This window comes from Leptonychotes weddellii, chromosome 1, assembly GCF_054177405.1.
Source record: "Leptonychotes weddellii isolate Sample4059 chromosome 1, ASM5417740v2, whole genome shotgun sequence".
Lineage (NCBI taxonomy): Eukaryota > Metazoa > Chordata > Mammalia > Carnivora > Phocidae > Leptonychotes > Leptonychotes weddellii.
The window spans coordinates 153,993,292-154,008,719 of NC_138369.1; the positions used below are offsets into that span (position 1 = coordinate 153,993,292).

Sequence of the window (15,428 nt, forward strand, 5' to 3'; positions counted from 1 at the left end):
AAGATTGTCCTGTGGCTCTACTGCAGAGAGCCTCAGGGCCCATCATGGCAGCCAGTGAGAGGGAAGGTGGGCTTCCCATACCCAGTGTAACATTGCCTTATGTTTTTTACAGGGTCTCCTAGCTGAAAGGTGTAATGTGTATTTCAAGAAATGCATATCCACATCTTGATAGCCAGAAAAGAGATCCACAAGGAACTGTTCAAAGTTCTTATGCAAATGACCTCTCCCAACTCCACATCTTTTTCTGTTGTTGTTTTGTTTTTAAACTTATTTATTTGAAAGAGAGTAAGAGGAGGGAGGGTCAGAGGGAAACAATCTTCAAGCAGACTCTTGCTGAGCACAGAGCGGAGGTGGGGCTCAATCTCACCACCCTGAGATCATGACCTGAACTGAAACCAAGAGTCTGATGCTCAACCAACTGAGCCACCCAGGCACCCCTCCCAACTCCACATCTTAAATCAACTTCATACCATTGTATATTAAACAAAACCAAGCAAAACAAAGACACAGACACCTTTTGTTTTTTCCCTTCTAAATTAGTGACCTCATAGATTTTGTTTTACAGCTTATGGAAAATGATTTGGTGATCCTTCTGGTAAACAGGAGGTTGGCAACAAACAGAAACACCTCTGCTCACACCAGATCATAGGCAGGTTAGAGGAATCTGCCAGCTTGTTGGTACTTGTGTACTAAGAAGAATCTGGTATCTTGGAGGCTCTGGCTTCATACAAGGAAGATCCCTAGTGCCAGGATAAGCATGTGCAATTCAGGCCATCAAAAACTTTCCTGTGCCATCTCTGACCCAAACTTAGCAGTTTTTTTCCATTTCACTTTCTAGGATTGAAACAAAGGAACCAGTGTCCAGAGGCAAATGACACATGCCTCCAACTTGCTGCCATCCTTAATTTCTTCATAAACCTTACTTAAAAGAACAAGACTCCCATTTCTCTTTTTAAATAGATCCCTGCTGTCAGCCCCAATGGCCAATTGCAAAGACTTCTCTTTCCCAACAGACAAGAGAGACTCCATCATCTTGGTCATGGTTGGGATGAGGTACATATGATCATCCACATACTTGGTCACACAAATCTCCAGCTGCAGCCTCACCTGAAGCTCTTTACTTCTAGCATCTGTTGAATTTTTGGCTTTGTCATTGCAGTGCATGGTGCATTGGGCCAGGCAGTCCTGCAACTGCTCTAACTCACTGGTGCACCAGCTGCATGGCAGATCTGCTGTCCTCACAGCAGCTGGTGCCGTGCTGGAACAGGAAACCCTGAATCCTCCAGGTGTTCCTTCTCTCCAGACTCTTGACCATGGAGTCCACTGCCTCCTGCACCCGGAGCTGCTGCAGCTCCGCAGTGGTGACCCCCTCCCAGCACTGGAAATATCCCATTCCTTGTTTTAAATGATGAATATATAGATTTTATAATTGTCAGAACTCATATAAATACACATATAAGATCGCCAGATTTCAATATATGTAAATTATATCTCAATTTTAAAAGTTTATTTTAAAATGAAGCTGATCCCAATTTTCCCAATATTTCTGTTACTGCATCTATCTTTGTCTTTGTATTGTTTTCATGTAGTAACCATGTGATCTTTTTAAAATGATAAAACAGGTAAACATAGATATTGTGTCTTTTTTTTTCCCTTCTTTTAAGACCTGATACATGTTACATGTATCAGGTACTCACTAAATAATTGCTCTCTTTAATTTAGGATAAACATTTTTCATTGATATATAATAACTTATTAAAAGATAACTTTTCACAAAATAAGTGGAACTTTCCATTCATTATTCATTCATCCATTCATCATTCACTTTGTATTTATTCTCTCTTTAAATATTTCTTAAGCATCTATTATATGCAAATCTATTACACATTATTTATACAATGGTGAATAAGACAAATGCATAGGTTGTTCTAGTGGAATTCTGTCTGTAATAAAATGAATATTCTTTTCCTGATCATTTTACCATATTATTTTGTTTTTGTTTCTGTCTTTTAATGATGTGGAAAATTTAAAATATCAGAACTGCAACTCTATTTTTTTTTCCTTTGACTATCCCTTCTGCCATGTTTTCTTTCTTTTTTTTTCTTCCCTGGTTTTATAATAAGAAATTCTCAATTATGTTTGAAAAATTTTAGCAAACTTTTTCTACATAAGCGCCACCTCCATAGATTGTAGGAGACTTTATGTACTATCTACTGAATTAAAAACAATCTCTATATATCCTTTTATTTTGGTAACAGATTGCTATTCATAGGGAATATAGATACTTTTCCCAATTATGTTTACATGTACGTGAAAAATTGTAGTAAACAAATCACATTAAAGTGACAGCAGTTTCTACACTTTGATATGTTTACAGCTTTACCTGATTAAATTTTCAGAACAAAATTGTTCCCCATAGCAATTTGTATAACTGCAATTCTAACAAATAACCTGTTGTTGGGAAGTAAAGAATATCTATGCCTACAACATCTGAAACATGCATTTCACTCAGACTTGAAGTTTAATTTACTCTAAGGTGAACAAGCCAACGATGTTAGGCAGCTGTTAAAATGTCTAGCATATTCAAAGATCCATTAATACAAGATCTTTAGGCAAAAACAAGTATGTATTAATGATTTTTATTAATCACCCATGACTCAAGTATTATACTCAGTTGTAAGCATGGTGTTTTTAGAAGATGGTGATCAGAATAATAAAGGTTCTGGAAATAATAGAAATTCATTTAATCCTCATGTTAACTCTGAAACAGAGGTAGTGTCATCCACATATTTTACTGATAAGAGATAATTAACTTCCTAAATCTAAGACAGTGTTGTGATAGACATTGGGGAGGGCATGTGCTATGGTGAGTGCTGTGAATTGTGTAAGACTGTTGAATCATAGACCTGTACCTCTGAAACAAATAATACATTATATTTAAAAAAAAAAAAGAAGAAGAAGAAGAAGATAGCAGGAAGGGAAGAATGAAGGGGGGGAAATCGGAGGCGGAGACAAACCATGAGAGACTATGGACTCTGAGAAACAAACTGAGGCTTCTAGAGGGGAGAGGGTGGGGGGATGGGTTAGCCTGGTGATGGGTATTAAAGAGGGCACGTACTGAATGGAGCACTGGGTGTTATACGCAAACAATGAATCATGGAACACTACATCAAAAACTAATGATGTAGCGTATGGTGATTAATATAACATAAAAAAAAAAAAAAAGACCGTTGTGAAGTGTGATGACAGAATACCTGTTTAGACGTATCTTGACCATAAAGGCCATTCTATTAAACTGTCTCATGCTATTAAATGATTTCTTTATCAGCAAATATTTCACAAATAAAAGTTATTCACAACATTGTGAAAGCAATTTGGATGCAAGAGAAATGTTAACATTTCCTTTTCAAAAACAGTTTTAAAGGTAGTCTGTAAATATCTAAAGCAAAGTAGAAAACAATGCTTATATAGAGAGAGTAGGTTTAAAAAGCAGCAGTGGATCCCATGTATGTGTGTGTACACACACATATGCACATATGTTATTACACAGTTTGGCCTATATGTTATGTGTGATTTAATATCTGTTCTTGGCATAATAAATACATTTAAGTAGATTTCAGACAATCACTCTCCCCATCTGAAAATAGTCAGCAATCTTTCTGAAACACAAATAGATTTCAAATCTATAAAAGAGAGCCACACAGCTTGTTGAGATTTCATTCTTGTAATGTGAGAGAAAAGAGGACAGGTCATGACGAAATTTCATGCTCTCATGAACCTTAAAATAATTTCCAGAGTTATTAGAACATTCATTCAGTGTACTTATTACCTGGCCGTTGTAGTACACAGGTATGCCAGACTAAAGAAAAACCTTTTAATTTTGAGCCAAAATAAACCCTACACATTTAGTGATTGACTTGTGGCAAAAATTACCTTAATATGCATATTTGACATGTCATATGTTATATGTATTTTATATGTGTATATGTTTAACTGTATTCAAAATAAGAATCTATAAATTTTATTTTAAATATTTTATTTATTTATTTAGTGACTGAGAGCACAAGTGTGGGGAGGGGCAGAAGCAGACGGAGAGAGAGAACCTCAAGCAGAATCTATGCTAAGTATGGAGCCAATGTGGGGCTCCATATCTCATGACCCTGAGATCATGACCTGAGCCAAAATCAAGTCAGATGCTTAACCAACTGAACCACCCAGGTGACCTCAAAATCTATAATTTTAAATTAAATTAAGACACTGCATTTAAAATGCATCACATTTTAAAGTTATTTGTTGTATTTTGTTTTTCTTTATAGAATCCATAATGATCTTGGTCACCTAGTTTAGTTCAAGCATTTGTGTAGTCAGAATGGGTCATCATATATGAAGTTAACTTTGGGAAGCAAACTTAATGAGAGGCATAAGACTACCTAAAACTGTTTTGAAAAAGAACAAAGTTTGTGGGCTCATACTACCAACTTTTGAGACTTGTATTATTGTTACACTAATCTAGAGGGTGTGGTATTAGTGAAATTATATATAGATCCACTGAAGATAATAGAAAATACAGAATAGATCAACACAAATTGTCAACTGATTTTTGATAAATGTACCAGGCAACTCAATGGATAAAAGATAATATGTTCAACAAATGATACTGGAACAAGTATTCACTGTTTTCTACAGAAAATGAATCTTGATCTTTATACCACATGTCATGAAAAGGACTTAAAATGCGTAATCAATCTGTTATAAAATCTAAAACTACACTGCTTCTGGAAGAAAACATAGTATAAAATCTGCCTAATTTTGAATTAGGCAAAAAATTTGGTTTTATATATAACACCAAAAAATAACCATTAAGAGGAAAAAAAAAACTATATGATAAATGGGAAATAAAATTTTCTCTGGTAAAGATAGAGGTAAGAACTTTAAAAAAGTGGTGTAGACTTGGAGAAAAAAAATGTAAATCATATTTCTGAAAAACATATCCAGTATATATAGAGAATTTGCAAAATAGAACACTAGAAACACATTTAAAAAAATGGAAACCACAATAACATACGACAGCACACCTAATTAGAATGCCTAAAACCCTAAAAAGCTAGTAATACCAATTACTGGTAAGGATGCATATCTAGAAGAATTCTTATTCATTGCTGGTAAATTCAAATTCAAAACAGTCACTTTTGATGACTGGAAGTTTCTTACAAAACTAAAAATAGCCTTATACAATCCTAGAAGGTATCATAATCCAAAGTATATTTACCCAACTGATTTAAAAACATATGCCTCAAAATATGCACATCAATATTTAGAGCAGCTTGATTCATAATTGTCCAAACGGGAATTAACTAAGATAACCTTGAATGAATGAAAAAAAAAATATGATATATGTACAATGGATTTTTCAATGATAGAAAGATATGATATATTAAGCCATAAAATGATATGGATGAAATCTTAAATGTATACTACTAAGTGGAAAGAAAGCAGTCTAACGAGGCTAGGTATCTTGTAATTTCAATTATATACAGTCCAGAAAAGCAAAACCATAGAGACAACGAGAACATTAGTGAGTGCCAGTGGATTGGGAGGAAGGATGATCAGGCAAAGCACAGGTTTTTTTTTGTTTTGTTTTGTTCTGTTTTTTCCAGGTCATGAAACAATACCATATCATATTGTAATGATAGATACATCACACTATGTATGCCTCATACAGTTTTGCAGCACAAAGAATGAACCATAATGTATACAAATACAACAACAAAAAAGGGTCACTTAGGAGGCCAGAGGATCCCAGGAAAAAATGTGCACGTTTGAGGGAAGCTACCTACAGTACAAATGTATGAAGCAACCTCTGAAGAGTCTGGAAGAAAACATTTTAACCTAAGAAACTTTGGAAATAAACAGGATCTGTAAGACTGAAGACAAAGGGAATTGCACATAAGCATTGTACTCTGATTGATAAATTTTTTTTTCCCATGGGGTATAGGTTAAAAATTCTGAAACTGCTATACACATAAACACTGGAATTGAACAATTAAGTAAACCTAAAGGGAATAGTGGGAGCTAGTTTTCTTATTGTTGGAGTGGTAGTTTACAGGCAAACGAGGTGGGGGAAGTCTTGAATGATCCATGAGGTAATGGATTTGGATTAGGAAAAAAACATAAGAAATGAACTCATTAACTCATTTAACTTTAGATACAGATGGTTACACATAGAAAGATTGGTAGATGCATACACATATATAGTTCCTTTCTCTCTCAACTGAAAGCATCTAGATGAAATGACACTATGATAGTAATAAAGACACCTAGTGATCAGCTTCTGGTTTCTTAAGGGAAGAGTAAAAAGAACCAGGACTCCTGTGAAAAATTGCTTCTTCTAGCAATGGGGCATAAATATGCAAGATGAGTCTGGAGAATTGTGCAGTTCCAGAATGTAAGAAAGTGCTAAAAAAAAAAAATGCACAAATGCAATGATAGAGATATATCAAAGTGACCCAGTAACCAACTGTGAGCAGCTATTAATGGCCAAGGTTGGAACTATGTGTACAGCATAAAAGAGAGGGCAAGAATAGTTTACAGTGGAAATATTTAACCATACAAACTCAGTCAGGAGACCAAGGTCAACTTCAACAATGGTAAGCTGTATTAATAGTACATACACTTGATATAATGCAATAAAATGACACTTTCACATCTGTGATCTTCCTCAAAAAATCCACAACCTCAATTTCAATATGAGAAAAACATCATACAATTCCCAATTTGGGGACATTCCATAAGATACCTGAGATATATTTCTCATAACAATCAAGGTCATCAGAAATAAAGTCTGAGAAACTTTTGCAAACAGGAGGAGCTTAAGGAGATATAAGGACTAAATATAATGCAGCATCCTGGATGGGATCCTAGAACAGAAAAAGCACAATAGATTAAAAACTAAGGAAATTTGAATAGGATGTGGAATCTAGGTAATAATCATCTATCAATATTGCATCATTAATTATAACAGAAGTAACATTAATGTAAAGTACTGATAATAGGGGCAACTAGGCACAGAATGTATAAAATCTCCTTTACTATCTTTGATTTTTCAGTAAATCTAAAACAGTTTTTTTTTTAAAAGAAAACATTTTATAAAATTGTGCAAAAAATTGGGACAGATACTTCAAAAAGTAATCCCCCTAACACAAATTTACCCAAGATAAGTCAAAACATATTCACATGAAAACCTTTATATAAATGTTTAGAGCAGCACTTATTGATGATCACCCCAAACTGGAAATGACTCAGTTATCCATCAACTGGTAAAATGATAAACCTTGGTATATACAATGGAATACTTCTCAGCAATACAATGAAACATGCTACTGTTTCACAAAACAACATATGGTGCATCTAAACTGCATTTTACTAAGCCAAAGTAGTCAGATCCAAAAGCTTATATATTGTATGATTTCACTTATATGTCAATGGAAAAGATAAAACTACGGAGGTGAAATATATCTCAGTATTTTCTAGAGAGTGGTGTCGGTTGAAGGGGTGTGCTACCTAGAGACAACATGAACATTTCAGGGTAATGGGATGGATCTTATAATGATTGTGGTAGTGGATATATGGCTCCATGTCTTTCTTAAAACCCGCAGAACTCTACACTATAAAGTGTGAATTTTAATGTATGCCAATTTAAAAAATCAACCAGGGTATGTGTGAGGAAAAAAATAGTCAATGCTATGACAATTTAACATTATTACAAATGAATCATATAACAATATGATGGAGGTGTAGGAGAAACTAAACCTCAGTAATTTTGAAAAAGACTATTTTGATCTCATACTGTAAGGCTAAAGACAAAAGGGGTTGATCACCAACCCTGTTATATAGTTTATATATATGCTTCCAACAGGGTTGTGGGTTAACAATCTTGAAATTATTTCATGTGGATTGTAAAATTGAACAAGTAAATAAATACTTTGCAGATTATGAATAATAAAGTTAGCAGTAAAATATTTCTTTCCTTTTTGATTAATAATGTCCATATGCAAATTCAATATATTAAATAATTTGTCCCTAAGTCTCAAGAGTACATAAAATATTTACAGTAAGAATTTATTTCAAAATCCATTTATTTTCAGTATCAATAACTTTAAGTGAGATTTAATAGTTCTGACAATACTAAAATGTGTTGAGAAGTAGGTTACATTAGTGACCAAACAAGCAGCCAAATGGGCACATATCTATATATGGATTCATTAGGTGTTGTATTCTTCTACTGATTTAACTTGATGTGCAATAACTTGAGAGTCAGTAGAAATACTGAATTTAATTAGAAAGACATTTTTGTGACTGATTGCTTATTCATAGACTAAAACTGCATTTTTACTATTTTAACAAAGTAAACAAGGTTTGAAAGTCTCAGAGAAAAAAATTATCGCCTGACTCAAGGAAATTAATTATTCTCAATATAGTGCTTACTAAAGAATAGGAAGTAAAAGTAAAAGCCGGCTGCCAAGCATCAATAGACACAAAAAAGAAAGGAGATTAATAATATTCAATTTTTCATGTTAACTACCATACAAGTTAATAAATGAAATATGAATCCAGCATGCTAATATTATTATTGACTAAAATATTAATAGTACTAAAAGAGCTTTTAAGAAATATAATTATGGAAAGGAAATAGTTCCTACTGTTATTTTTTTCTTTCCTTTTCATTTTAAATATAGGTTTCTTTTTAACTGTGGGTAGCTCCATGCAAATGTGACATGAGGAAATATAGCTATTGCTACCACTATGTGTTTGTATTGAAATAATAGAATTTGTTCATCTTAAAGTTATAGGACAGACATCCAGAGCCACCTAAGATAGAGTAAGCACATTCCGCCCAATCTTTCCCAACGACTGCAACAACAGCAAAATCCTGACAAGAATATATAAGCAACTATCTGCAGACCCTGAAAAGTAAATAACTGCAGGCAAACTTTGAAAAAAAATAAAAATTCAAAGGACAACCAATACAATGGTAAATTCCCTGTTTTAGTTTTTTGTTTTGTTTTGTTTTGTTTCATTTCTCTTGTTTTTTTCATCCCATATCTCATGCCAGACAGCCTGAATCCCAGAACTGCATAACTGCATAACTGATACAGACAGAAGCATCTCCAAGAAAACAAAACAAAAACAAACCCTCTATCTTCTTATTATGGAAACTAGGAATGGATGTTCTCTGTGCTATGACAAAGATGAGAGGAATCACATACCTCTCTCCTCTTTCCTTCCTCAGCCCTTCCTATTCCCTAAGACACAACAATATTGAGATTAGGCCAATTAATAACCCTACAATGGCTTCTAAGTGTTTAAGCAAAAGGAAGAATCACATGTCTCTCACCTTAAGTCAAAAGCTAGAAGTGATTAAGGTTAGTGAGAAAGGTATATTGAAAGCTGAGGTAGGCTTCTTATGCTAAACACTTTAGCCAAGTAGTGAATGCCAAGGAAAAGTCCTTGAAGGAAATTAAAGTTGCTTTTCAGTGAACACATGAATGATAAGAAAATGAAACAGCCTTATTGCTGAAACAGAGAAAGTATTACTGGTTTCAATAGAAGATCAAACCAGGTACAGCATTTCCTTAAGCCAAAGCCCAGTCCAGAACAAAATCCTAACTCTCTTCAATTCTAGGAAGGCTGAAAGAGGTGAGGAAGCTTCAGAAGAAAAGTTTGAAGCTAGCAGAGGTTAGTTCATAAAGTTTAAGGAAAGAAGCTGTATCCACAACACAAAAGCACAAGTGCTGATGTAGAAGCTGCAGTTATCTGGAAGATCTAGGTAAGATAATGAAGGTGGCTACACTAAATGATGGATTTTCAGTGTACACAAAACAGACTTCTATTGGAAGAAGATACCTTTTAAGTACCTTTAGATATCTTTTCATAGCTAGAGAGGAGAAGTCAGTTCCTGGCATCAAAGTTTCAAAAGACTAACTCTCCTATTAGGGGTTATGCAGCTGGTGACTTTAGGTTGAAGCCAATGCTCATTTACAATTCCAAAAATCCCAGGGCCCTTAAGAATTATGCTAAACCTACTCTGCTTATGTTCTGTAAATGGAACAACAAAGTCTGGATGACAGAGCATATGTTTACAATATGGTTTAAGCTCATTGTTGAGACCTGATGCTCAGAAAATATTCCTTCCAAGTATCACTATTCATTGACAATGTAGCTGGTCACCCAAGAGCTCTGATGGAGATGTACAATGAAACGAATGTTGTTTTTATGCCTACTAACATAATATCCACTTGGCATCCCATGGATCAAGCAAGGAGTAATTTTGACTTTCAAGTTTTGTGGGTTTTTTTTTTTTAATTTAAGAAATACATTTTGTAAGATTATAGCTGCCATAGTGATGTCTCTGATGGATGTGGGCAAAGAAAATTTAAGAACTTATGGAAAGGATTTACCATCCTAGATGTCATAAAAGCCATTTGTGATTCATGGGAAAAAGTAAAAATTTCATCAAGAGGAGTTTGGAAGAAGTTGATTCCAATCCTCTTGGATGACTTCAAGGGGTTCAAGACTTCCATGGAGGAAGTAGCTGCAGATGTGGTGGAAATAGCAAGAGAACTAGAAGTGGAGCCTGAAGATGTGACTGAATTGCTGCAATCTCATCACAAAACTTGAACTGATGAGGGGTTGCTTTTTATGAGTGAGCAAAGGAGTGGCTTCTTGAGATGGAATATACTACTGGTGAAGATGCTGTGTAGATTTTTGAAATAACAACAAACATGTAGAATATTACATAAACTTAGTTGATAAAATAGCAGCAGGGTTGGAGAGGACTGACTCCAATTTTGGAAGAGGTTTTACTGGAATAAAATACTATCAATGCCACTGTGGATAAAATGCTATCATTACATACCACAGAGAAATCATTAATAAAAAGAAGAGTAAATTGATGCAGCAAAGTTTCATTGTTGTCTTGTTTAAAGAAATTTCTACAGCCACCACAACCTTTACCCATTACCACCCTGGTCAGTCAGCAGTCATCAACATTGAAGCAAGACAATCTACCAGCAGAAAGATTGTGACTCTTAAAGCTCAGATAATGGTTAGCATTTTTTAGCAATAAAGCATTTTTAAATTAAGGTATGTACATTGTTTCTTCAGACAATGCTATTGCACATGTAATAGATAACAGTATGGTGTAAATATAACTTTTGTATGCACTAGGAAAACAAAAAATTATTTTTTTAGATTTTGTTTTTTATTTTTAAAAGATTTTATTTATTTGTTTGCGAGAGAGAGGGAGAGAGAGCACGAGAGCATGAGGTGGGGGAGGGGCAGAGGGAAAGCAGACTCCCCATTGAGCAGGGAGCCTGATGTGGGGCTTCATCCCAGGACGCTGGGATCATGACCTGAGCCAAAGACAGATGCTTAACTGACTGAGCCACCCATGTGTCCTTAGATTTTATTTATTTCTTATTAGAGAGAGAGAGAGAGCTTCTGCAAGCACGAGCTGGGGGAGGAGCAGTGGGGAGAGAGAGAGAAGCAAGCTCCCCACTTAGCAGGGAGTCCCACATGGGGCTCTATCCCAGGACCCTGAGATCATGAACTGACTTGAAGGCAGATGCCTCTCCAAAATTAATTTGATTCTCCTTATTGTGATATTCACTTTATTACTCTGAGATAAATTATTAAGTCGGTAGCAACATGATTAAGAAGGATTCACACACTTTATGAGGATAAGAGGGTCATTCTACCAAGTAGACAGCATTTCTAAATGTGTATGCACCAAACAACAAAGCTGAAACATATTCAAAGCAAAACTAATATAACTGGGGGGGAAAAAAAAAAAACTGATATAACTGAAAGTAGTATACAAATCCAAATTTTAAGTTGAATACTTCAGCACTTCTCTGTCAATAGTCAACTAAGCATAAAATTTGAAGAGTGTATTAGTCAGATTTGCCAGAGAAACAGAAACAATAGGATGTGTGTGTGAATGTGTGTGTAGATAGATGTAGATATAGATATAAATGTGTGTATGTACGTGTGTATATATATATATACACACAGATGCATGTGTATATTTTAGATAGAGATTTACTTCAATAAATTGTCTCAGCAATTATGGAGGCTTGGCAAGTTATGAAATCTGTTAGGGTAGGCCAACAAGATGGAGTCTCAGGAAAGCATTATAATTCCAGTACAAAAACAGTCTACTAGCAGAATTCCTTCTGGGTTGGAGGAGGTCAATCTTTGTTCTATTAAGGCTTGAGACTGACTGGATAAGGCTCACCCAAATAATGGGAAGTAATCTGTTTTACTCAAAGTCCAGTGATTTAAATGTTAACAAATTAAAAAAAAATACTTTCACAGAAATATCTACAATAATGTTTGTCCAAATATATAGGTATCATGGCCCAGGCAAGTTGACACAAAAATTAACCATCACAAAGTGTGCAGGATAACTTATTTTATGTTTCCTTTTATCTTTTTTTTTTTAATTTGGTATTTGCAAATTAGTTTAAATTGCAAATTAGTTTAAATCCCTTATGTAATAGTCTAAAATTACATATCTCACAGCTTATATGTATTTTCTGAAGTTCATGATATTTAGATAATGGAGTTCAAGTGGAATATAAGCCTTACCTCCCCATAGGATACAAAATTAATACACAAAAATTGGTTGCATTTATATATACTGATAACAAAGTAGCAGAAAGAGAAACTAGGAAAACAATTGCATTTACAATGGTACCAAAAAGAATAAAATACCTAGGAATAAACTTAACTAAGCAGGTGAAAGATCTGTAATCTAAAAACTGTAAAACACTGATGAAAGAAATTAAAGATGACACAAATGGAAATATGGCTTATGCTCATGGATTGGAATAATTAATATTGTTAAAATGTCTATCCTACCCAAAACAATCTGCAAATTCAATGCAATCCCTATCAAAATACTAACATCATTTTTCCTAGAGTTAAAACAAAAAATTCTAAAATTTTTATGGAATCACAAAAGATCCCAAATAGCCAATAAGAAAGAACAAAGCTGGAGTTATCACAATCCCAGATTTCAAGATATACTACAAAGCTATAGTAATTAAAACAATATGGTACCTTCACAAGAATTGACACATAGATCAATAGACCAGAATAGAGAGCCAAGAAATAAACTCACACATATAGGATCAATTAATCTATGACAAAGGAGACAAGAATATACAATGGGAAAAAGACAGTCTCTTCAATAAATGTAGCTGGCAAAACTGGACAGCTGCAAGACAAAGAATAAAACTGGACCATCTTTTAACAGTAAACACAAAAATAAAATCAAAATGAATTAAAGAACCTAAATGTGAGACCTGAAATCACAAAACCCGTGGAAGAAAACATAGGCAGTAATTTCTATGACACTGGCTTCAGCAACATTTTTCTAGATATGTTTCCTTTGGTAAGGGAAAAAAAAAAATTGAAGCTACACCAAAATAAAAACCTTTTGCACAGAAAAAATATCAACAAAACAAAAAGCAACCTACTATTTGCAAATGATATATCTGATAAGGGGTGCATATCCAAAATATATAAAGAACTTATACAACTTAATGTAAAAAAAAAAAAAATAAGCCAGTTAAAAAGTGGGCAGAGGAGCTGAATAGACATTTTCCAAAGAAGACATGCAGATGGCTGACAGACACATGAAAAGATGCCCAACATCTCTAAGCATCAGGGAAAAGCAAATCAAAAGTACAGCGAGATGTCACTTCACACCTGTCAGAATGGCCAGAATAAAAAAAAAAATTAAAAAAAGAAAGAACGAAAGAAAATGAAAGAAAGAAAGAAAGAGAAAGAAAGAAAAAAGAAAAGAACGAACAAATGTTGGAGAGGATGTGGAGAAAAAAAAACCCATGTACACACTGTTGCTAGGAATGTAAATTGATGTAGACACTGTAGAAAACATTTTGGTGGTTTCTTTAGAAAATAAAAAATAGAAATAACATATATCCAGTATTTACCCCCCCAAAAATAAAAACATTAATTCAAAAATATCTGTGCACCCCTGTTTTATTGCAGCATTATTTACATAAGCCAAGATATGGAAGCAGCCCAAGTGTCCAGATGAATGGATAAAGATGTAGTATATATCCACAATGGAATATTATTCATCTGTAAAAAAGGGTAAGATCTTGCCTTTTGCAACAACATGGATGGAACCAGAGGGTATTACTTTAAGTGAAATAAGATAAAGACAAATACCATAGGATTTCACTTATATGTGAAATCTGAAAAAACAAAACAATAAAAAGCAGAATCAGACCCGTAAATACAGAGAAAAAAACGGATGGTTGCCAGAGAGGAGGGAATGGGAGGATACAAAATGGGTGAAGGAGAGTGAGAGATACAAGCTTTCAGTTATGGAATGAATGAGTCATGAGGATAAAAGGTAGAGCTTAGAGAATATAGTCAACTGGGGTTGTTACAGCATTGCATGATGAGAGATGGTAGCTACACTTATGGTGAGCATAACATAACAACAGATAAACTTGTTGGATCACTATGTCATACACGTGAAACTAACAGAACACTGTTTGTCAACTATAATTCACACACACACACACACACACACACACACACACACACACACCCCTTCCCTCCCTTTATACTTCTTTGCCTTTTCCAGGTTATAATAGTCAAATATTTTCTCTACAAATTTTTAGGAACATTACCAGTATTTTTGCTTTAAACATCAACTATAACATATAAAGTTCAAAAGGAAAAGGAAAACAATATATTTTCCCTAATTTTTGCTTACTGTGTTTTTGTTCTTTTATGTCCCAACATTATTTCTCTTATCATTTCTTTCTACCTCAGAATTTTCTTAAGCCATTTTTTATCCTAAAGGACTGCTTGGGAGGCAAATCTGCTGATCATAAATTCTGTTTTCCTTCATCTGATAATTTATTGACTTCCCTTCATTTCCCAAAAGATATTTTCACTGGATATAAGATTCTGGATTGTAGTTCTTTTAGTGTCTGAAAAGTATTGGGCTGCTGCCTCTGACCTCCATAGTTTCTGGTGAAAAATCTGTCAAATAGTATTTCTGCTATAGGTACTGTATCATTTTTCTCTGGCTGTTGTCATGAATTTTTTTTGTCCCTAGTTAATTATGATGTATTTTGTTATAGATTACTTTGTGTTTAACCTGTTTGTGGTTCTTTCAACTTCTTGAATCTGTAGTTTTATATCTCTTGACAAAATTTTGAGGTTCTTAGCCATTATATCCAAGTACTTTTGCAGTCTCAATCTCTTTCTCCTCTACTTCTGGAACTCTAAGAACATAAATATTAAATCTTTTGTTATCTCTCCATTTATCACCCTTGTTCATATTGTGTAATTTTGTTGTCTTTTTCTTTCACTGATTTTTT

General features: G+C 34.1%; 1 pseudogene; it reads right to left on the minus strand.

Moving 5' to 3' along the window:
- Window positions 1-834: 834 nt before the first annotated feature.
- Window positions 835-1,632, minus strand: LOC115944539 (protein FAM136A pseudogene; annotated as a pseudogene).
- Between the last annotated feature and the right edge of the window lie 13,796 nt (window positions 1,633-15,428).